The sequence below is a fragment of the Cricetulus griseus genome, chromosome 2 (genome assembly GCF_003668045.3).
Source record: "Cricetulus griseus strain 17A/GY chromosome 2, alternate assembly CriGri-PICRH-1.0, whole genome shotgun sequence".
Classification (NCBI taxonomy): Eukaryota; Metazoa; Chordata; class Mammalia; order Rodentia; family Cricetidae; genus Cricetulus; species Cricetulus griseus.
Window position 1 is genome coordinate 198551266 of NC_048595.1, and position 25440 is coordinate 198576705.

A 25440-nucleotide genomic window follows, 5' to 3' on the forward strand; every position below is an offset into this window, starting at 1 on the left:
CCTTGTAGCACAATGGTGACAACTAGATCTCAATAGATTCTGGACGGATAAATGAATGAGAAAACTTAAACTGCTGCAAATATAATGGAACTTATTATATCAGAAGTGGAAACAGCAGACATCTTGCATAGTCACTACACACACACTAAACCCAGGGCAAGTTACTGCTTGACACACATAGCTGGAAAAAAACAACTCATTTGAAAACTAAGGGCTAACCCAGAGCTCAGGGATCCCCCAAAAGAATCTTTTCTGTCTTTTCTTGATGTTGAGAGTATATTTTGCATATTCTTACAAAAAGGCACACCTCTTTGTTGTTCTGAGAGAGCAGTTTTCAAAAAGCTGATTGAGGAAACACAGGCTCTGTTAGTCTCAACAAATAACCATAGCAACTAATACCACCCAAATAAAATGATGTCTTCTCAATGATGTGCTGGCTCAATTAGATTAAGAGGGTGACGTGTACCATCTAAAAATTTACGGTGATAAACTTCCAGCAAAAGCCAGACCTTCTTGGAAAGGTTTGTAAGTAAAAGAAAAGCCTTGCCAATAAATTGAAGACAGGACACAGAGCCAGAAAAAAAATCCAGGAGACAAACTGGAGCAGCCTACTACTCTTCTTGTCCCTGGCTTGCAGAGACAGAATCCATGTACAAACTCAGCCAGACAGCTTCACAACTGAAGGCTATCACCTCCAGCAGGGAGGGACCTAGCAAGGAAGTGACATCTTGTCTCTTTCTGTGCCTCCCTTCACGAATGGTGTCAAGGAAAAACAAGTACTGCTACCTCAGAAAAGTCTTCAGAGAGATTTACAAAAATTTGATAGCTGTAAAACTTAAATGTCACAGAGGAAGACTGCAGAACAACAGGTTTGGGCTGATGGTGTGTTTCCAGACTTAGGAAGGTCCTCACAAGATGTAGACCCTCTCTCTGTACCAAGGTCTTCATCCTGGAGTCATATTTGTAAATGAATACCTCAGCACCTCCAAGTCCACCAGCCATCTGTCTTCCCACACCCCCAGACTAGACCCACCTCTTTCGAGTCTCTGCAATTACACCTGCACCAAACAAATCTAAACAAGCAAGAACCTCACCTGGGAAACCAGGAGTGGGGATGCCAAGGCCAGTCACCTCCCTGTCACCTCTGAAGCTTTTATAGCAAATGACAAACAGAAAGAAAAAAAACATAACCCTGCCCAGAGAATCAGAGTCTAACTGGCACTCAGCGATTATTCAGGAACAGCGAATGCCAGCAGCAATACCCATGTATTAGACACCCCTCCTGCAGCTCACATGAATAGCTGAGACAAACTTGCAAGTAACCAAAGGAAAACACAACACTAGCCATGCCTGTGCTGGGGCTTTGGAACAGGTTCCCAGGAGGCAAAGTCCCATCCTCTCAATTTCACTGTACCATTTCCGAGTGGGTGAGATGGAACTAAGAGGAGAGCTCAACCTGAAGACCCCCTGAGAAGAGAAATGGCACATGGAAGTGCTTAGCACAGGGCCTGGCCTGCAGTAAGCACTCAATAAACCAGAGGCATTAGTATCAGACAGCTTTGTATAATGATGTCATAAATAAAGCATCAGGCAGATTTATGTCCATAAAGAGATCCAGCCAGCCACCCAGCTGCCTCTTCACCATTTGAAGGATCCCACCACACTGATTTCTGGCCCTCCTTCACTCAGGTTCCCTGCAGCAGGATTAGGATCTAAGCTGCACCAACCTAATCTCAGGCATAGCTCAGGCACTTCTCAACACATAATGGGAGACCAGGCAACAGCTCCCCAGCACCAGAACAAGTTCAGTTAAAAAGAAAAATCCATTGTCTCCCCCTGGGCTCAATAAACATTTCCTGAAGGGAAAAAAAAAAAAAGGTACTCAGCATTCAGAACAGAGCTATTCTCAGAAATCAGTTTCACTTCCTTCTATCCCCTGTTTAATGCCGACATTTATCCCACGTCCCTGCTGCTGCACCTCAAGGGAAGCTTGTGCTCTGATTAGGAAACGGGAAGGCCCAGGTGGGCAAACAGCCACTTTCCTCAGAGATTCCCTCTTACACCCAGTACCCGCTCATGCCTCAGCACTTCTCAGAGCATCCCTTGCTAGAGCCACCACACAATGGGAGAGGCCAAAGAGCTTCCCACACTACAGCACCACTGGCAATAGGTATTCCTGGGGAGCCCACATAGCCACCTCAATCATAAGACCTAGGGACTGTGAGCAGACATCTGGGCTTTCCAGGAAGGTTTTATTTAATTATTTTTTTAGATTATAATATAATGACATCATTTCCCCCTTCCCTTTCTTTCCGCCAAACTCCCACACATCTTGCTCTATTTAAAATTCATGGCTGCCTTTTCTTTGTTGTTGTTGTTGTTGGTGGTGGTGGTGGTAGTGTGTGTGTGTGTGTATGTGTGTGTGTCTGTGTTACTATATACACAAACACAACCTGCTGAGACTATAAAATGAATGTTATTTGATTTTATGTATGTATATATGTATGTATATATGTATGTACGTATGTATGTATGTACATACATGTTTTTCAGGGTTAACCATTTGGTATTGGATAACCAATTGGTGGGCTCTTCCCTGGAGAAGATGGTTTGCCCCACTCTGCATTTCTTAATTGCCTGTAGTTCTCTGTCTAGGGTTGCAGACACTTGGGGATGCCCCATTCATATTAGCATGTCTACTGGTATCATTCTTGTTCAGGTCATGTTGATGACTTTATAGCTATAACTTCCGACATTTCCAGGATACAAAAATCTCATAGCAAATCCTGTTCTTCTTATTCTTACAGTTTTTTCCTCCTTCTGAAATGATCCTTGAGCCTTAGGTGCAGGAGTTATGTTGTAGATATATCAGTTGTGGCTGGGCTCCATAACACTTTATTTTGGTAGGTTATGGCTTCCTGTAATGGTCTTAATCTATTGCAAAGAAGAGAAGTTTCCTTGAAGAAGGATGAGAGCTACACTCACCTGTGGGTATCAGAAAAAAATATTTAGAATGCAGTTAGGGATTAGCTGGTTTAGAAAAGTTGTGATTTGCTTCACTATCCCTGGGTAGTTGGCTATGTTTCCGGGACCCGGTATGATTTCTGATTTGATGAATGGGTTTCAAGTCCAATTAGAAAGCTTTTGGTTACTGCCAATGCATGAGTATCGCTATTGTACCCTTAGGGTTATTATGCCATAATGGTGCCAAGCAGTTTTATGCCTGCTACAGTTCAAGAACTGCCATGAACTAAGCCTTCAGAACACCTAGTACCAAGTGCCAACAATGGAATGGTTGCTGATTACAAAGGTGGAGATCCTAAGGCCAAGCTCATCTTTGAACATCCAACAGAGGGTCTGCAAGTGTTCCAAGAGTAGTCAACTCATGCTCAAAACAAAATAAAACATGGTAATAGTAGGGTAGGAGGAGGGAACAGAATGTAATTCAAGTGAAAACTCACCAATTCCAAAGCTAGAATACAATAAAATAAAAATAAACAACTCCCCTAGAGCTGTTCCCATAACAGATAAAGGCTCTTGCTACCAAGCTTGACTACTTGAATATCATCACAGGAACACAGGGGAAGAGAGAAGAGAATTGACTGCCATGTTGTCCTATGACATAGTATTCCATACATGTACTATGACACATGCAGGCACTTGTGCAGACAAGCCAAACAAACAAGCATAATCAATCAACAATGCTCCTCACAGTCTCCTTCAGAAGGCCAGCAGAACCAGGGCCCTGTTTGGTGCCTGGTTTCTAAAGCTCAGTACATGGGACCTGGAGCTGAAAAAACGGCTCAGTGCTGGCTTCACAGAAACCCAGTGGGAAGCCAGACATCCCATAGGGGTACAGCGCCTTCAGCATCTGGGAAGCTAAGCATGCTTGAACCACAGGCCTGGCTGGGACTATAAGCACAGGCTCTGCCCCAGTCACTTTTCTCTGACACACAGGCCCAAGTAGACCTGAGAAATAGGCTCACAGGGAAGCTGAAAATGGAAGGAGAGACTGAGGCATAGCACATAGTGTTCACCATTGTGCAGGACTCTCCACTCAGAAGTGGTTGCTTAGTCCACTGCCCTGTCTAGCTGTCTTACAACTTCAAATGTTTTTGAACTTATATTTAGCCAGTGAAGTCTAATAGGATATGGAGCACATGGGTGAACCTAGGTGTATACAGCTAAAATGTTACAGTACTCCTGGATACATAGTGTTTTGGTGCCTACAATTCTGGGAAGCACAAGAGGTGTAGGAGCTTAGTGAGAATCAAAATGAATATTAAAGAAGCTTGTTATGTCTACAGCTGTAGAGGTGGGACACTGATGGTCATGAAATGCCACACCTGGACCAAGAAGGCAACAACATTTGAAGGGTCTCAGGCAACCCAACGACCTAACAGAGCCTTGTTTACTCCTGTTTTCCCCCCAGACAAGCCTGGTGCTGACCATGACCACAGGGGCCTGAAAGACCAGGCAACCCATGGTGTCTTTGCTTTCAGTCCCTCCTTACTCACAGGAAGCTAAGAGAGAGAGAGCGTGCTGGGGATGTGCAGACATGAACACATGCAGTGCTTCCACTGTTATTGGCACATGTGAAGTACAAAGTATGGGCTGGTGTGACTTTAGTGACGCTGAACATGAGTCATTTGAACTTATATTCAAGACTGCCACTGTAGAATATTAAGATGAACAGGAAATGCATACAAATAATTTAAATATTCCTCTTGAGAACATTAAATTGCAAATTAAATACCACAAGTCAACAGGAAAGAAGCTTTCTATTTTAATATCTATTATACCATTTGTGTCTGAATTTTTTTAACAAGGAGCCATGAAGATTATGCAGTATAGCCCTAGGATTGCTTTGATACCTCAAATAAAACTCCCTTCTCCCCAATTGGTACCTCACGGAGTGCCACCCTTGTGACATCACCATCTCTAGCCAATTCATATCTAGCAAGCTATCTTCCTCCCCTCCAGACAACTTGTCATTCCAGTATACAAAACGTGTTATTCACAAGGCAGATCTCACTTGTTGCTATTCCTCACCACCACCCTCCCCAAATGTAACTGTTCCCACATGACAAATCTGACCAAAGCCTACAAGATCTGTCTGCATGATCCACTAGTCATGCCGTCTGTCTATGGCACAGCCCCCGTCAACATTCATATTGATCATTGAATGTGTCAGGCACCCTCCAGCCACATGCCTGCCCTGTTCCTTCTACTTGGAGCACTCCTCACCTCCACCCACATCTTGTCCAGAGAAACAGTCTCTCCCATTCACTAGCATGAACTCTCCTCAACCCTTACAACCCCCTGTCCCATTCCTGTCTGAGTAAAAGGTTCCTTGAATAGGGTGGCCATTTGATGTGCACCTTCCTGGTGCCATCACACACTCCGAGAAGTCAGTAACCATGCTGCTTCATTCATTAAGAGGAAAATCATCACAATCATAGCAAGTTCCCAAAGATGTTTTAAACTGTTTAAAATTACATTTATTTTTATTTATTTGTATGTGTGTACACATGCATATGTGGGTGCATGTGCCATGGTACATGTGTAGAAGCTGAAAGACAACTTTCAGGAATCAGTTTTCTCCTTGCACTATGTGGGTGCTGGGGATACAAGTTATGTCATCAGGCTGAGTGTCTTCGCCTATTGAGACATCTCTCTGGCTGCCCAACAACAACTTTAAATGTCTATATAGATCCACAAACAAATGTTGACTTTTAAAGTTCATTCAATAAAATGGCAAACCCTATATTTCTCCTTTTACAGAAAGAGAAAGTTGAGTTTCAGAAATGCAGGCAAAGTAGTCATGACATCATCCATTTCTTCATGACACATAAAACAATCTGAACCCATATCCTGGATTTAGTCCTAAAATCACAAAACATGCATTCCCCTCTCACTTGTTCTTTATCCAACAAGATGCTTCCTATGTTTTCAAGATACCACTAGTGCTATTTTCAAAGCACTTTGGCTACAGCAAATGACAGGAGCAAATTTACACTAGAGTAGATGGAGTAGATAAGGCTAGAATTTTAAATACCTAATATAGTGGAAACCGGTGCCTCTTAACATCAGGTAAATTCGGAATCCATCATTACTAATGTATCATGTATCACTTGAAGGAACACACCCATAAGTGTGCCCTTTGGGTTAAGTGTTTCTTGATTTGGCTTTTGCAGTTCACCTGAATCAGGTCATCCCAACTTAATGAATAAAGTCTGAGAAACAAATCTACACCCTGCCTTTTTAATAAGTTCTCCAGATGATTCTTAATCAGATTGAATTGAAGGACGTCTGTTACAGGAAGACACTGCACACAAGTCTAAATACCAGAGAACTGGAAGAAGCCAACAACAGTGAACCTGGGAAAGAAGGGAAATAAGAAAAGGAAAGCAATGGCCTCCCATGGACCCGGAAAGTCCCTGGCAACAGGCCTCCAAGACAGCAGCAGGAAGCTGTTCCCACAGAAAAGAAGGACCATGGAAAAACCCTAGGCCATTGTTTGTTGGGTCATTAATTATTTTGGCCATGTTACTCTCATGGGCATTTCCTCCTATCTCAAGGTGCCCTTAGAACGATTTAGAAAGCTTGACATGTTCCCCTTGCTGCAGAAAGGCCAGGGTGAATATGACAGGGCCATTTCTCACATTCTCATGGCTGCTTTGGTGTATTCAACAAGCAGCCTGTGCCCATGTGCCCTGATGACAGTCAGGAATTCCTGCTGCTGTTGTATCCATCCTAGCTGTCCTCCCAGTCCTTGGCCAGCCCCCCTATACCCACCCACCAGAAACTGAGGAATGAGAAGACCACATCCTACACTGAGATGATTAAGACCATCCAATCCACAGCCAAACTATTGCCATCTTCAGAGTGAGTTGGGCTGGGCATATTTGCCAAACATGTATTTGTTGACTATTGATGATCCTTCTCGAAAGGAGGGGAGAGTCATGGGATCTTCACTGAGTATCTAGCCATCCCTCCCAACCAGTTGTATGCAATTGCCCTAATTGCACATGATCTCTGGGTCTCTGGGAGGGATCAGAGTATACAGACAGGGAAGGATGAGAGGAGGAGCTCCTTCAACCCCACCGTGGGGAAGCAATTATCCCTGCTGGAAGCAAATCTTCCAGTGTGGCTGCTTTAAGCTCACCTATGTCCCATAACCTCTCACCCATTGCTTTGTAAATAAGCCTAATGAACTCACTGGTTCCTCCAAGTGACTTTGGGGGAGTCAAACTTTGGTTTGTTATGGGGTCCTTAGGAGGAGAGGTAGATACTTTTTATGAGTCCCCTAGGGAAGGAATTCCAGCAATAGTTCCTAAAATTTGTGTTTACCCAAAACCTGCCAAGTGATTTTATTTGAAGAATCTTTGACAATGTCATCAATTAAAATTCAGCCACACAAGATAAAGATGGGCCCTAAATGCAATGACTAGTGTCCCTATATAAGAAGGAAAATTACAAGAAGAATGCCCTTGAGGACAGGGACAGAATCTAGGGTGAGAAGAGCTAGAAGAAGCTAGAAGGAGCACCGAGGCACCAAAGCCACTACAGCCTAGGAAGGTGAAGGGGACAAACTTCTCTGGAGTGTTCAGGGTAAATGTGTCCACACTGACACCTGGATTTCAGATTTCTGTCCCTAGGAAGATGGTGAGGGAACAAATTTGTGTAGCAGTCCTAAGAAAATAACAAACCTCCTGCCTTAAGAATTTGGGCTCTAGCTGGGCGGTGGTGGGGCACACCTTTAATCCCAGCACTCGGGAGGCAGAGGCAGGCGGATCTTTGTGAGTTCGAGACCAGCCTGGTCTACAAGAGCTAGTTCCAGGACAACCTCCAAAGCCACAGAGAAACCCTGTCTCGAAAAAAAAAAAACAAAAACAAAAACAAACAAACAAACAAAAAGAACTTGGGCTCTAAAGTCATATTTACTAAATCCAACCGCTCTGCAACACCAAAAGGAATCCTTTCTCTTCATACTAAGGGGTTGTGCCAGCCTCATCTGGAGCTCCTCATTATAGCTCTCCACTTGCAGGCCTAACTTCTCCACACCAGTGCCTTCACAAGGTCTTCCTGGATCTGTCCTCTCCTCAACCCGGATACAATTGAAACCTAACTCCCTCCAGGAAACCCTGAAAGGTGTGGCTTCACAAACATGGCCCAAACACCCTTCCACTGGCTCAGGCTAGCCTCTGACGCAGCTGGACTTCTCCCTGAACTTGCCCTACTTCCTCAGTGTTGGCAGCTCTAAGAGAGCCCAGAGAAATCCAAGCAACAGCTAGCTTTCACCACAGCTCAGCCCATGGGAGTAAATATATATTTACCTGGCAATGTATATGTATATACACATACATAAATATATGTGTGTATACATGTATAGATAAATATATATATACATAAATGTGCATTTAATAAGCAATATAGATGTCCTTCATTCTTCATGACTAAGTCAGAAATACAGCCTGTCTTCTGTAAGTCTTCTTACAGCTATGAGAATACTGCTATTAAAGAAGTGGACTACAAAGATCACTCATTTATTCTGTTTCTCATTCAAATAATATTCACCTATATGTCCAATATCAAACAAATAAATCAATGGAGAGGCAAAGCCAGGTAAGAAGAAAACACAGCCTGTGACTTTGAGGTTGTATGTCACTCATTAATAACTTCACATCATATCTGAAAAGCAATGCACAATCTTGTTCAAAAACCTATTACCTGCTAAATTCTATCTAATGCACATTTCCAATGTCTAGACAATTTAACATAAATGTAGGTACTTGATAATGTAGATGGAGAAAGAAGTACAGTGGATGGACTAGTGCCTCAGATATAACAGGGAACTGCTAATGATCCACAGATGGAAAAATGGATAGATATGCAAGCATCAAAGTACCTGGGATGAAATAGATACAAAACACAGCTTAAAAGTGCAAAGACACTGAAGTGCGCACACACACACACACACACACACACACACACAAACACAAACACACACACACCACCTCATATCTCAAAATAACCAGCTGCCCTCAGCATCTGAAAGAAGCAGTAACTCTACATGAGACTGGTATCCTGCCTCACCTGTAACCCTTAGGAACAAAACCAGACTCAACAATAGACATGCCCTCTAGTGTTTCCACCCCTCCCTGTTCTTTCTTTATAGGGCTTTAAAAAGCCTGATCTGCCAGTCCTCCACCGCAGAGTATTTACTATTCTAAAATGCTGGCTTTAGTTATGCCCAAAAGGCACACCATATAGCACGGCTAGGTTGTGTCACTTTTAATTAATATTTTTATGATTCTTTCTTTATCTACTGCCTTCACAGAGACTTCTTGGAGGTAACTAAAGCTGACTCTGGATATTGCAATATATGTTTAAATGGGGGTGGAGAAAACCACAAGCTGGGCTCTTTCTAATAGCATAACCAATTAAAGTACCCTTCCATGGCAGTTGAATAGAGAAATAGTTTGCAACAAAACAACAACAACAAAAAAAAAAAAAAACCCACATCCCAAACATAAACACGTAACCATGTACAGAACAGCTGCATCCCAGAGTGACAGAGGAGGTCTCCATATGCTTATCTTTAGGTCTGGCTTGTGTCATGTCAGGTTCCCTCTATTTCCAGGACCTACTTCATATCTCACATCAGTAATGAAGTTTAAATAATTCAGATCCCAGGGGGTGCTTGTTTTAGCCTCTTCGGGTCATTATAACTGAATAACAGATACTGAATACTTTAATCAAGAATAGAAGTTTGCTGGGTGTGGTGGTACATGCCTTTCATCCAGGCACTCAGGACACAGGCAGGCAGATAACTGTGAATTTTAGGCCAGCCAAGGCTACACAGTGCGACCCTATCTCCCCCTGTCCCTCCCCCAAAAGAATCTCAGTGTGGAGGCTGGGAAGTCCAGGGCCATAGCACCAACATCTGAGTCACAACATGGCAGAGTGCATGTTGTTACACGAAATTCAGGAGCAAGCTCAGGTTTCTTTTATTCCTCTTCTTATAAAGCCAGCAACACATTGGGGAGGGCCTGAGCTTCATGTCCTCATCAAACTCTAATTACCACCCCCCCAAAGTCCACCTTTAAATAGCAAAAACTTAAAAAATAAAGCTTGAACACAACCAACCATAGAACTTTCCCCCTGTGATTTCCTCTGCTGAAGGCAAGAATACGTTATACTAGGAACAACCCAGGGCTACCATGGTGTGCAAGGTATATATTCTGGAAATGGGTTTATTCATGCATCCCATTATTCTTTATTAAGCTCCTCCTACATAACAGAAAATGTGGACATCAACATGAGATAACTTTTAATAAAACTGCCACAGCCAAACCCACAACCTACTACAGACACTCAATATAATCACACTATAAACACTGAAAATATCAGTGACCAGAAGATTAGGATATAAGCCAAGTGTGGTGTCACATGTTTATAATGCCAAAACTCCCTCAAGAGGGAGAACTGGAGGACAGAAATTGAAGCCATCCTGGACTACATAGTACAATTCTGTCTCAAAAGGAAAAAAATCAAACAAATACAAAATAATGATATCTATAAGTGAATGTCATGAAGACCCACATCCAATGCCAAACTAGAAGTGGCTTATCAGCTCCAGAGAAATGAAATACTTTAAAGACAGGCACTGAGTCTCTGTTCTTATTGCAGGACAAGCTTCAGAGTTGTATGTGGAGACTAAAATTGGTCAAAATTTTACACTTACATGAAGGGTTTGTGGTGGACAATTAAGCTTTCAAAAAGTAATTTGCCCGATCTCTTGCTACTTGCACTGATAAGCTCCTGAGCAATGAAGGTCCCTGAGGTCACAAAGAAACAAGGTCCACCTAACACTATCACCCTGTCATTCTATTATTACTGCATTAGTCAGGAGGAATGCATTAGTGCTCCTCATTACACCACGCATGCATATTCCCAACTCAGCTCTCTTGGAGCTTGCAGCCTCCTACAAAGGTGGACCCAGGTTTTTTGTATTTTGTTTTTTTTTTTTAAAGAAGAAGAAGAAGAAGAAGAAGAAGAAGAAGAAGAAGAAGAAGAAGAAGAAGAAGAAGAAGAAGAAGAAGAAGAAGAGCTATCTAAATCCCAAGAAGGACTGCAGCATTGCAGCATCTCCGAATGTAGAGTTGGGATACTCTCGAGGACTTTCAACACTATGATAAACAAGCTTTATTCAGTTTGCTGTGTGCCCAGTCACTAAGAATTTTAAATATATTAATCACTTCTCTCCAAATCTCTTTGAGGTAGGCACTGTTGTTTAAACCCACTCTACAAATGGGAAAATCACCAGTGACAACATCCAAAAGTCTGACTCTGTTAACTTACAGTTTTAAAACCCCAGCAGAACACTATCAGGGCAAGCTATGCATCAGTTGCCCCAGAAACTACTTTATAGCCTAAGTGATTCTTCTGTGAGACTCAGAAACACTGTATTTGACTGACCAGATTCCCTGAGCCTCCACCCAGGATACTTTTCCCAGCTCTGAGGTTTGGCAAAGCAATGGAAAAGAGGTTTCAAAGCAGCAGAGTGCTGTAAGTCACTGACTCTGACATCTGCCTGTGACAAAGGAAAGTTTCAGAGAGGTCCAAAGGGCAAGGAGAGACAACAGCTTAAATCTCTAAAATCCCTCCCTTCGGCCTAAGCAGCATGAATGACTCTGTTGGGGATATTTTTCTGCGTTGTTGAATTTTTTAAAACTGAATAAGAAGCAAACATCCTTGAGTAAGATCACAATTATAATGAAGACAGAGGACCAGAGGAATGCACATCTTCTCTGGATAAAGGAAACTTCCCACTGCCCTGTCCAGGACACTCAGCCAAGTCATGCAAAATCAATCCAATTCTGGCAGTCTACAGGCAGCAAGCAGCCCAAATGCATGGATATATGGGAATGCACGTGAGGTGGGTAAACACCCCTCTTGTTACAAGATGTGGGCTCCAGAGTTAATAGCACTGCTGCTCTTATTAGTCATTTAAGGAAAAATAAAGTACATTTACTCCAAGCAAGCCTCCTTGAAGAAGGACCCCAAGAACTCAAACTCTTGAGTTCCCTGAGAGCTATAAAAGACTTACTTAAAAACCTAGATCCTGCCATACTGACTTCCTTTCCCAGCATGCCTTTGGATAAATGCAATGGTCTGCAGTTGCACATGGCAATGGATGGGACAAGAGTCAGTTCTTGTTCCAGGAGGACAAGTGTCCTCAACAACAACACTGACCAGAAGGCTTCAAAAAGCTAAAAGACTCCCACTTGAGACTTGTTTATTAGCTATGTCTGGCTGCTCCAAACCTACCTCTCCATGGTGGTGCCCCAGCCCGTCTCCCTCATCAGACCCTTTCCTGTCAGTGTTTCCCTAAACAGCATTACCTGCCTCTTCACAGAAAACACAGAGATACCTCTAGCATCCATCTAGGATCTAGCTAGCTATCTAACATCTATCTATCTATCTATCTATCTATCTATCTATCTATCTATCTATCTATCTAGCATCTATAGACAGCAAACATTTATCACTATTTTATCAAAGGGGAGAGAAGGCTAACAACCCAAACTTGAATCTAAGATGGGTGTGTTCTAGAACAGCCTCTGGAATTATAGACTCTATGAACAACTTGCTATGGCTACAGGCAAATCTCTAATTTCTCTGGACCTCACTGGGCCTCTCGAGAACATTAAGAGGAGGCAGGAGAGCTCCCTGTGCATAAGAGCATCTCTGGGGGAGCTAGCTCAAAGGTTGGAAGCATAGTTAACTACAGCCACAACACTAAAGGAATCACAAGGCCAGGGGCCAGCATAGGATAAAAGGAAGGGGTCCCACACAGGGCCTCAGGAGCTACAACCAATTCTCCACAGCTGCCAAGATGCACAGTGCCATCAGCAATCCCTTAATAGCTGGAGGCACCTTTTGGTTACTGGAGTAAAAACTCACTTCTTTTCTATGTGCTTACAAAGGGTGATATGCCAAATCACTGATAATAAAACAACTAAATGAAGCTAGTCAAATAGTAATCTCAAACCTGTACATAATTGAATAATTTCCAATCACAATCTAATAGCTGATGTTATTTTAACTAGCATCAAAATGCATTTTTCATGTCAACAAAAATATGAAATCTGCCCATATGTAAAACAGTTAAACTTTCTCATCATTAAATAAGCCTTGATTAACTTCTACTTCAAACTATTCCTATCTCCAATGTGATGCAGAAATCTGGAGCGTGGTTCATACTGTTCACTAAACTTAGCCTCTGTTTGTTAGAATTTTCATTAAATGGGCATTTGCATCAAAGAAACAGTTACAATAAACACTCTTGAAGGGTCTTCCAAGTCCATTGCATAGTTACCTAATAACTATTCTTTGAGGTGCAGGACTCTGCAAAACACAAAAACAATAGGATTCAAGCAGTTCTAATCAGAGAAGCAAGTAACTAAGAAACCCACAGAGATAGTCTCTCATCTGTCTGGCATCAACTTCCATTGTCTCCCAAGAGCCAGATCACTTTAATACCATTTCCTCAATTTTGTGGAGAAGCAGAGCTTCAAAGAGACCAAGATCCCCAGCTACATACGTAATAACTTCAAAAGTGTGTATTCAAGAACAGGTCTGACTCCTAGGTTTTTCCCTTAAATACTATTAATAGGTTAGAAGAATGATGGTAAGTTAATCTGTCAAGATGGAGACACCAGACACACAGATGAAACTTCTGTATATAGCAAGAAAGGAAAGAACTGAAGGGCATCTTGGTGTTATGCCCACGTGGTGGCAGAAGTCAGGAACTGGAGAGTTGACTGACAAAAAGAGATGGACTTGGTATGGTGGGAAAGACAAAAGTTTCAAAAAAGCCTTGCAAGACCCACAGGACCAAGATGGAATGAAGTGTCTTAGTTAAGCATGTATTTCTGTGATAAAACACAATAACCAACTGCAATTTGGGAAGGAATGAGTTTAGTTGACTTACAGGTTCAGTTCATCATCAGGGGAGTGGAAAAAGGAACTGAAATGGAGACCATGTAGAACCTATCCTAACTGGCTTGCTCAATCTGCTTTCTTATACCACTTAGGACCAGCTGTCCAGAAATGGGCACTGCCCACAGTGGGTTAGACCCTCCTTTATATCAATTAGCAATCAAGAAAATGTTCCACGACTTGTCTACAAGCAATTTTATGGAGGTATGTTCTTAATTGAGGTTCTTATTCCCAGATAACTCTTACTTGTGTCAAGTTGATAAAGAAACCTACCAGGACAGCAAGGATGGGTGTTCAGAGGAGATGAAGGAAGTCTGGAACCTTCCATCAGTCAATGAGGAAGATAACTTTAAGAAAGATGAGGGACAATGTGGAAAGCTCATGGTGTCAGCACCATGATTCCTTGGGCCTCTGTGACAGCAAGTTCAGAAGAGAACCTGGAACTGGGACACAACAGATGAGATTTTTGATGGTAAAACAGAAGAGGCATGAGGATGGATAGTCTGGAAAGCTGTCTAGCTGCTGAGGAAGCAGGGGCACAGGTGGTACATCTGTGAGAGAAGTACAAAGGGAACTTGCTGGATTACGCCTACTTTTTCTGTTTTAAAGACTATTTCTATTTCAGCATGTTTACAAACAGAAGAAAGTTTGCCATGGAAAGGAGAGGTTGCTGTTCAGAGGCACTAAATGGGGCAAGTGTCTAGAGAGGCGGAAAGAATTCCAAGTCAGAACTAGCACTGAAGAGACACAAGGTCAGCTCCAGGAGCTAGGTGGCTATTCCAGCTACTTACCAGCCACAGCAGAGAACAGCCCCCTCTCCTCCTGACCCTATGGATGGCACACAGTATTTAAAATTCACAGTGAGGGCAATGTTTAAACAACACAGACCTTGTCAAGTACCATGCACCTTTCTAGAAGACAAGGAGAACATGATGGAGAACACTTTAAAGGAGAGGGGTGTGGCACAGTTGTCTCACCTGTTCTGAAGTCCCATGTTTTCTTTTTATTTCCCTTTCTGAATTTTGTTTGCTTTTGCAAATGAGAGCCTGTCCCATCCAAGGATGAGGAAGCAAAGACCACATCTACCCACCTACCTCACAATGACAACCAAACTTAATTGCTTTGGATAGTACAATTATATAGAATTCTTAATGGTTTCAATCATTGAAATCATTTTTCAAAACCATAACTCATGGATTCGGGGATTGAATTCAGATTCTGGTGCCTTCATGACAAGTCTTACCAAGTGAGCTACCTTTCTGTGCCCTTTTTAAAGCACTGCTAGAGACTCGGAGAAAACTGTGATGAAAGCTTTTTTTTTTTTTTTTTAATGAAGTTGGAGTTGGGAATGGAATTACCATGAAACCAATAAACAGCACGATGGAGACTTTCTACGGTATGACTTGGACCATTACCTCCAAGACAAAAGTGATGCAGTACAAAGATAATGGATAACCCCTGGGATTGCTAACACAGCCTCATTTGCCAAAGGGGAGGGAAGGAGTTGCTGTCTTCCCCATAAATCACCAGTCCACTGGTTGACTCCCACAAACCACAGCTGAGCAACACACAACTAGAAAGCAGGTCCCTGTTGTGAAGAGCTGTATGACCTACTCTATGAAAACCCCAAGGTGTTGATCCACACAGAGAATCATACAGGAATGCACACATTCAGGGAGAAACTCTTTGCCTCATCAGTGATTCACTGCAGGCAGGGTGCTTTCCCTCCGTGCTCACCTTGACAGCATCTATACCATCTACTGATGAGATGCACCGCACTCTCCTCTGACACTTGCCATCTGAAGAGAGGGACATTGGCCCTCAGCTGATAAGCCCAAGCTTGAGGACTGCCCATGGTGAAAATGTGACAATGGAGAATAAAGATAAAGAGGAAGGAGTCAGGAAGTGAAATGGGTTCTCTGTGTAATGTGATATTAATCCTGGGTCAGATGTATAACTGGCAAAGATAATCTCCCATTTTGTCAGTTTCTTCTTCACTAAGTTTAGTGTTTCCTTAGCTGTACAGAAGCATTTTAGTTTCTTATTACTATTTCATATATTACATCCTGTCCACAGTTTCCCCTCCCTTGTCTCCTCCCAAGCTCTTCCCCTTCTCCCAGATCTCCTCCTCCTCTATTTCCCTTCAGAAAAGAGCAGGCCTCCCAGGGATACCAACTGAACATGACATAACAAGTTACAAAGGCAATAAGAGGGAAAGGGTCCCAGAAGCAGGCAAAAGAATCAGAGACAGCCCCACTCATATCATCAGGAGTCCCACAAGAACAGCAAGCTACACAACCATAACATATATGCAGAGGACCAAGGTCAGACCTAAACAGGCTCCCTGATTGTGGCTTCAGTCTCTGTGTGCCCCTATGAGTCCTGGTGAATTCATTCTGTCAGCTGTGTTCTTATGGTTTCACTGTTGGTGAGATTGCAAATTGGTACAGCTACTCTGGAAATCATATGGAGACTCCTCACAAAAACTAAAGTAAACCTACCATATAATCCAGCTGATATCAATTCCTTAGCATATGCCCAAAAGGACTCACCACCCTACTCCACAGATACTTGCTCAACAATATCCAATGACACATTATTCACAATATCCAGGAAATGGAAGCAACCTAAATGTTCTTCAATAGATGAATGGATAATGGAAATGTGGTACATATAGATATGGAATACTACTCATCTATAGAGAAAAATTAAATCACAAAACTGCAGGTAAATGGATGGACCTAGGAAAGATTATACTGAGTGAATTAACCCAGACCCAGCAAGACAAACATACATGCTCTCTCTCATCTATAGTCGCTAGCTCCAAAATTTCATATATAGGTATATCTACCACCTCTCATCAAAGAAGTTTCACTCCATAGCAGATGGCAACCATCACAGAAAACCACAATGCACATGATGCAGAGATAAAAAGATCAGATCATGAGGTGCCCAGTCCCAAATGGATACATCTACATCACAGTTCCTACATTTTTGTCTCAGAGAATACGGCAGAAGAGTAAGTAGAAAGATTGCAAAAGCCAGAATACCAGAAAGTCTACTGTGAAACAGTCTCTCCTAGAAAAGGCCATATAAACAAGACCAGAACAATGGCACTATCAATGGATATACTAACGTAGAAGGTGGGGGGAATTTCTTGGGGCCCTGCCCCTAGCAAAAAACTATAGGCAACTAATGACTGCTGAGAGAAGAGAATTAGCCTCTCCCAAGGATGAATGCCCTTATTGGCTATCCAATACAAAGTGATCAGCCCTGAAATCATATTATAATTTGAGGGTGCATGGGAGGAGCTTAGGAAGCATTGAGGGGTTGCAAGAAGGGTACATGGGGGGCACTGGAGAGAAGAAAGGGAAGACAAAGTGGTGTGCTTCTATTTTAATTAAAAATGATTTTTTGTTTGTTTGTTTTTCAAGACAGTTTCTCTGTGTAGCTTTGGAGGCTGTCCTGGAACTAGCTTTTACAAGACCAGGCTGGCCTTGAACTCACAGAGATCCACCTGCCTCTGCCTCCCTAGTGCTGGGATTAAAGGTGTGTGCCAACACTGCCCAGCTTAAAAAATGATTTTTAAGAAGGGAAATGGGACTGGGAAAACACAGGTCTCTCTCTCTCTCTCTCTCTCTCTCTCTCTCTCTCTCTCTCTCTCTCTCTCTCTCTCTCTCTCTCTCTCTCTCTCTCTCTCTCTCTCTCTCACACACACAGAGAGAGAGAGAGAGAGAGAGAGAGAGAGAGAGAGAGAGAGAGAAGCTTGTTTCAGCTTCTGTGGTCTCAAACTTAAGTGATCCTAGGGGGAGAGATAGTCATCAGCTCTGTATGTTAGCAGTGAGGATCAAACAGCCAAGAATTACTTGACTCATAGTCCAGTCAAACCAAAACTATGTCTAGCGCTACCTAGTTCAGTACCAGATAGGGAACAGTACTGGCAATTTGGCATACAAACACACAGTCCCAGGTCCTACTCTGAACTCTCTTCCAACTGTAATTCAAATTCCTTTCTCCCTTTACCAACTAAAGCTTTGCCCCTTAGCACAAAGACACAGTCAGTGAATCTTTGTAGAGCCCCTCCCAGTCGGGGGTACACAACAGAGTCAGAAGCAATCCAGCTGTGCCTGACTATTGCCTGCTCCAGCGATGCTGGGCTTCCCAATCTCCAGTTACCCAGGCAGGCCACGTCTCAAACACCATCTCCTCCAGGAAGTTGTCCCAATTCCATCTTGAAGCATCTGCCTCCACCCACACAGAGCAGGTGCTGGCTTCCTGGACCTCTTCATAACACTCTATTCTTTCCACCTAGTGACAATTAATATACCCTCATTCTCTGGACTATTTGCTTGGTTTCTACATTATTAATGGATGGAGATAGCACTTATTAATTAAAAAAAGAAAGAAAAAGAAACCACCTTGCATTGAGCTCTCACTACATACCAGAAATGCTGTGAACTTCTTGAATAATATTTCATTGGACCTTTAAAATCCTAAGGAGTAGGCACTGTCTCATAGAGGAACTAACAGGATCAGACAACTTGTAATTTGCCCAAGATTCAGACAAGCATGAGAGTTGAGGTTCTCAATCTGTCAGTAAACACCACTTCCTCCCTTCATCACCATTTTGATAGAGTGCCATCCCTTTCTTTGGCTTTCTACCCATCCTGGAAAGATAACACTGGAAAAACCATAGCACACTGGCTTTTCTGGTCTTATTGTTCCATAATAACTTCCTTTAATGGAGAGATATTCAACTGCATACTACACAACAGGTGTCAAGTGAACAAACCAAGACACAAAAAGAATAAAGGGTGTATGCTACACAACCAAAGTAAGGTAGGGATGTGTCTCATATTGGCTAAAATGGCCTATATAGAGGACTTCACAGACCAGCACAGTGTTACTGTCTTTTTCTCCCAGATGTCTCTGAGCCTTCTCTCCAGAGCTCAAAGGAGAGCAGGTGGAGGCAATCTCAGTCAAGGAGTGAGGAGGAATGACATAGCACAATACAGGAGCAGCATACCCAGTTCTGCAGCTCTCACTAAGACAAAAATCCCATCTAAATCCTCTTTGTCATACAGGAAGGGCAGTCAAAGACACTAATACTCAAAAGGGCCTGAAATTCAGGCTCTCTTATACTGCAATGGAGGGCATCCTCTTGGAGCAGAAGGGAGGCAAAAAAGCTGGCATGCCCCACCTTCCACCCTGCTGTGGTGACTCCTGTTTAGGGCACAGGAGCCTCAGCTCCCCATAAGAACAATGCAATGGCCTTGGGTAGGTCCCAAGTCCATCAAACAATGACAGAACCATGCTCACAGTGTTAATGAAAGGATTCAACAGTTGATATGTGCAGCCAGAGTCTGGCATAGAGCAAGCCCTTGATAAGAGTCAGCTACAAATATAGTAGGGCAATGATGATGCAGAGGAGCTGTGTAAGAAGAAAGCAGAGATCTGAACACTGCAACCCCTACCTTCTGTGCACAGCAGCCTGGCCCCACATCTTCCTAACAACCACACAGGGAGTCTTCAGGTTGCCAGTTGCACCATGGTGCACAAGACATAAGAAAATGCTGTTGATCTTAAAGGTGTGGGAGTAGGAAAAGCATGTATGTGAGATAGGAGAGAGAAGACATAAAAGAGAACAAAGCAAGCACAGAAATGTTGGGGTGGCTTGCCCAGCTGCTGATATAACAGTGGCAAGTTCAGACTTAGGGGGGAAGTGGAAGCAGATCATTATGGGGTCTGGAAGACTTTGGTTTTATCCATTAAGACACCTGTCCCTGAAGTCATCATAGTAAATATCAGCCTGGCAGAAGTACCACCAGCTCACAGGCACCAAGAAGGCAGATGAGCAGTGGCTTTAGCTAACTCTAGTATTCAGGAGTCAATACATCCCTATACATAAACAGTACACACAGAAGTCTCTTCCTTTTCTGAAAATACAGGAGTCTGCAGTTTGGCCATCTGAGGACATCTAGAACACAAAACAAAGGCAGTGGCTGCGGATGTCTGGCCACTAGGAGGAAAGGCATTTCCTTTGCTAACAGCAAAGGACATGAAGTTGCTGTCCCCAGAGATCTGACTCTACACTGGGAAATAGGATGGCATAAAGGACACTTAGATCTGAGACAGGCTTGAACTGGTTCCCACCTTGACACCTGCTATTCTCCCTTAAATTTCCTGGCTCTTGGTTTGCTCATATGTAAAATGGGGAAAACAGAAGTCATCTGATAGCATTCTTGAAGAGATAAGAAAGCACAAATGCAAAGCACCTTGGTCATTTCTGAAATCCCAGCCTCTGCTGCTCCCTCCCTCTCTTCAGAAATAACTACACACTCAGAAAAAGAAAGCCTTGTTTTCCTGGCAACCTCTCTGAAGAGTCCCAGCTTCTAAAGTACCTTCCTAGTGCTTGCTAAGGGCAGCAATGCCTCACCCGAGTAACCAGGAGGCTGCTTTTCAGTGAGGAAGAGGAAAAGGAAGCACATCCCAGCAGGCCTCATAGAAGGCCCACCTACATGGACTACCACTGCTAATGGTCAGCGTGAATCAAATGGATCAGTACGCTGGGGGAAGCAAGCTATCATCAGCCGACTGGCATGTACTGTCTTGGAAAAGAGTCTACAAGTTTCATAGGCTATTCAGCAGTCTTTGACACTATCCTCATCAGGAAGGGAGGGGTGCTTTATAAGACCATTAAGGGAAAGCAATCATGTCTGAGAAAGGATATAAAATTTTTGTTACTGCCATGTGCTTTACCATAAGATTGCTGTCCCCACAGCAGTGGATGGAAACAGCATGCCCAGATAAGGAAACTGAGGCTCAGAAGCATATGCTAGCAAATGTCAGAGCCAACACCCAAACTGGAATATAAGGCAAAGCTTAGGCTTAGTTCAACTCCATGTCTACCATATGCATCCTGCACACGTCTTCACACAACTTGTGCTGAGAAAGGTTGTAGCCATTAGGAAAAAGCCAGTAAGCAGGTATATACGTACAACACACCTCAATTTCCTTGGATAAAATAGGGTTTTGAAAGTTACCCCTCCACTGGTACATTACTAAAATTAAAAGGTATAAGACAAAACAAAGAATGTAAAGGAATTGGGTTTGTCTGATCATGTCTGCCATGGAGTACAAACTCAGTGAATAGTAGGCATCACTCTAATTAGAGTTTGGTGAAACACCATGCCCAAACATAGCATCCTGCATCCATGACTAGAAACTAATTACGTCGATAAGCCCATCTCCCTGCATCCCTGAACCCTGTTTCAGTGCCAGGAGGGAGAGGTTTCTTTGGCTCCCAAGAGTGAGCATGCTCTTCCTCTCAGCTGCAAGCTTGTAAAGCCAACAGCAGCAGCTGCCAGCAAGACTTGGGTGCATGCCTGGGTCCCAGGGCCAACTCTACAATATCACCCGAGGTGCTGAGAGGTCTTGGAAACTTCCAAGGTGATTACAGGGAGTGTAGAACATTCACAGCAAAGAAACCATGGAGAAAAATGAGTACAAGTTGTCAAAGTGAGGTAGATCTACCACTGAAACAGAAAAAGGCCAACAAATGAAAAGATTTAGTTGAGTAGGCCAGGGTTTAGGGAGAACAGGTTTGGGGACCTCTAATGCACAGTCCCTTCATCCCTACAAGAAATCCATCCAGCAAATGAGACTCTTCAAGGAGTAATTTTTGTTTGTCATACTCTTCACAGCCAGAATTGCTTATTTTGAGGACAATATATGGAGGTCACACAGAAATCAATCATTAGCAATAATAGACATCATCTATTTATTTAACAACTGTACTAGGTGCCAGGCTTCTTACATTCATTCTCTCATTTGGTACTCAAAATAAAAACTTGAAGAAGTTCCCATGCCCATTTTATAGATGGGAATTGTCCTCAGAAATGTTAGGTAGATACAGAGCTGAGGGGAAACACAGATTTAGATTTCTCACAGCCAGTCATGACTTTAAAACCAACTCATTAATGCAAATCAAAAAAGATATGAACTAAGTGTTTTCATTTAAAAGCCCCTTCCTCCTTGAAGAGTTGTACAAGAGGAAATATGTTGTTATACACCAGGCTACCTTGATCCAGAAATTAGTGCTAAGATTTCAAAGTATTCATAGCTCTTTAAAAACTAGCAAGTCTATGAACCCCAAATCCAGGAATAGAAGCCAAAGTCAAGGTGGAAGAGGGAAATTTTGCACTAGGATTTCCCTTTGAAATGAAACTGTAAAGTTTTTGTTCCTAGAAGTCATCACTCACTAGTCCACTTGCCTCTACCCTTGTCAATCAGCCATCTTGGCTCTAGCCAGAGAGATATGTTGCTTAGCAACTACCATCCAACAAAAATAGGAGCCAAGATGAAGTCAGTTTGTGATATCTTTTGCTCTTCATCAGTCATAGGATGCTTTAAGCAGAGCCAAGAAAGTTTTGGTTTCAGCAGACCAAGGGCTCAGAGGCTGCAGAACTCTACCGAACTGCCCTCAGTGTCAACAGACAACCTGGATGACCAACCAGGACAAAGAGGTTTTTTTAAACTTTAAGGCATCCTCCAGTTCTCATCCAATCACTCAATTAGGATATGAGCACCATGGCAGTGATGTTCTCAGTTTGGTCCTACACATCTTTCAGCACAGTTTTACAACCTAGCATCATTTTATCAGGTACATGTGGTCATCTCTTCAGAGACTATCCTTAAAAACCACATCTAAAGTTAGTCCCACAGGGCACTGTGGAACATTCTTGTAATCCTATCACTTGGGAGGAAATTAAGGAAAGAAGATCAGGAGCTCAAGGCCAGCCTCAACTACATAGTAAGTTTAAGTTCAACCCAATCTCAAAATTAAATTAAATTAATACAAATAAATAAATAAGTAAATAAATCCTGTTACCCAAAATTTCTTTCCTGGCCACTTAGAACTTATAGTTACTTTGTCATGTTTCTTTATTTTTTTGTCTATCTAGATTAAAGTAGGGACCCTGGTTACCATTTTATTTCACAATCCCATAGGCTGATTTACAAACACACAGTTTTTACTGTGTAGATAGGGTAATGATAAAAGGAAAAAAAAAAAAACATGTAGAATGACATGATGCAGTTTCAAATGGTGACAGACAAACTCTAATATTACCAATTTCCCCAAAATAACCTGGTACAATTTTTGTCTGTATGAATTTACAGAATTTTTTCTTATACTCTTTTACACTTTCAGTCTCAAGAAAAATAATTTCCTTGTGTTTACTACCCACAGTGTAAGTAAACGCAATACTCATTTCTATTTTCCTATATTGCCTCTATTGAAGCCTTTCTTACTTAGAAGGACTGATGAAGAGAATCTGAGATTCTGAGAAGGACCCCAATTTCCTTGACAACGTATCTCGGGGTGATAAAAGGCCCACAGGAAGATTAAATGGAAGCCCTCACTCGTCTTCCCTGATGATTCTGTATCAGCCATTTGAACATCACAGAAACTGTCACATGCCATGGACTCTCCCCATCCCTTGAGAACCCTATGGCTACCTGAGATTACTATTTACATTTTTAGAAATTTTTTTATTCAGGGTCTATCTTTTTCAAATTTCATATGAATAAAACCTTGTTCATCTTATTCATAAACCTCAAGGAACTCCTCAACTTCATTAAACAACATCAAAAAAGATTAAAACACGAACAAGCAGCCCTTGAATTATTGTGCATTTCAGCAGGCTAAGATTACAGGAAAAGCCTAGGGATTTATCCTTCTGAAACAAAGATTAATCCATGTATTGTTCTTCCATGATGAGGTATGGTTTTGCCAGCCACTCCCCCTCAGATATTTTCATGATTCTGATTAAACACGGTTCAGATTCCACCCAAAACTGTTTATATTTATTCTTTTTAACATCTGAAAATTCATTAAGCATATAGACTATGAATAAAGGAACTCAATAAAATGCATAGGTCCTGAATACTCTTATTTAGCAAGAGTAGAATCAACACATGGAGAAGGTTACATTTTCCAAAAACAGCCCCATCAGTATTAATCCCACTAAACGCATTTGTTCATACACTAAATGAGATATATAGGCACTCTTCCCACCAAACAGAGTGTCCCTGATCCCTCTCCTAAAACCTGTAATTACCTCAATGAGCATAGTGAAAGTGATACTATAATGACTTATAAGGTCATGAGAGACATCAGGGCAGCTGCATTCCTTCCCTATTCCCATGAGTTTGGAAGTGGAGTCACCTTGTATGGTGAAGCCACCGTGCTGAAAAGACTATACAGAAGGACCAGATAGAGGGTAAAGATGGGTGTGCTTGTTTCCTTTCCCAGTTGTTCAGTGCTATCAACCCAGAGGCAGGCTAAGAGTGTGCAAGGCCAAAGAGCATTCAAAGCCTCCAGCATCCCCAACAGAGGCAAATGAAGCAGAAATAGGTTGTCTATGATTGTGCACAAATGAGAGCAAAGTAAATATTGCTGTTTAAAAAACCACCAAGTCTGGATTGGGTTGTTACTCAGCCCCAGTGACTAGCACAACGCATTGCCATTATAGTAAGAGTCACCTCACCTTCCGTCCCAGGAGCAGCAGTCAAGCTCAGTATGTATCTCCTCCCCCAACTTTCAGGTCAAGAAACATCACAAAACAAACAGCAGGAACACCAGAAAATCACATAGCACACAAGAAAGGCCAAGATTCCAAATGTCTGTGCTCTTTACACATGAATAAAGCAGCTGTCACTTTTAGCCTCTGTTATCTTTTCATTTTTACAGCTGATGTGGAAAGTGAGACCCTTAACCTCTTGAACAAATTATTTCTGTTGACTTCTTCACTGTCAGGAAAGTCTCACTTCGGAACCTTTTGGTTTTAAATAAATTAGGTATTATGTACCTGTGTGAGGTTTCTCTTAGTTCTTTCTTAACAGACTGTTATCAACCACATTTTTGATTATTCATCTAACAGAAAAATCCCCTAGTTTGCCGGGAGTTGGTGGCGCATGCCTTTAATCTCAGCACTCAGGAGGCAGAGGCAGGCAGATCTCTGTGAGTTCGAGTCTTCAGAGTGAGTGCCAGGATAGGCTCCAAAGCTACACAGAGAAACCCTCTCTCAAAAAACAAACAAAAAAATATCCCCTACTTTATTGAAAAAATATTTCACATGCAATGTCTACTATATAGAGGGATTTTAACATCAGACACACATGAGTTCAAGTACTAACTTTGCCACTTGATGGCAAAGTTAGTGACAATGGGCAAGTTATTTGATTTCTCTGCACATTCTTCACTGTGTCCATAAAAGAGCCAATAATAAACCCTCTAAGGACTGCTGTGACCATTAAATAGGGTTATCACAACACTTAGGAAGTGTTTTGCATGTACTGGGTAGATTGCAAAGGCCTACAGTGCTCAGATCACAACTGGCACATAGTAGGCATTCCATGGGTAAGAGC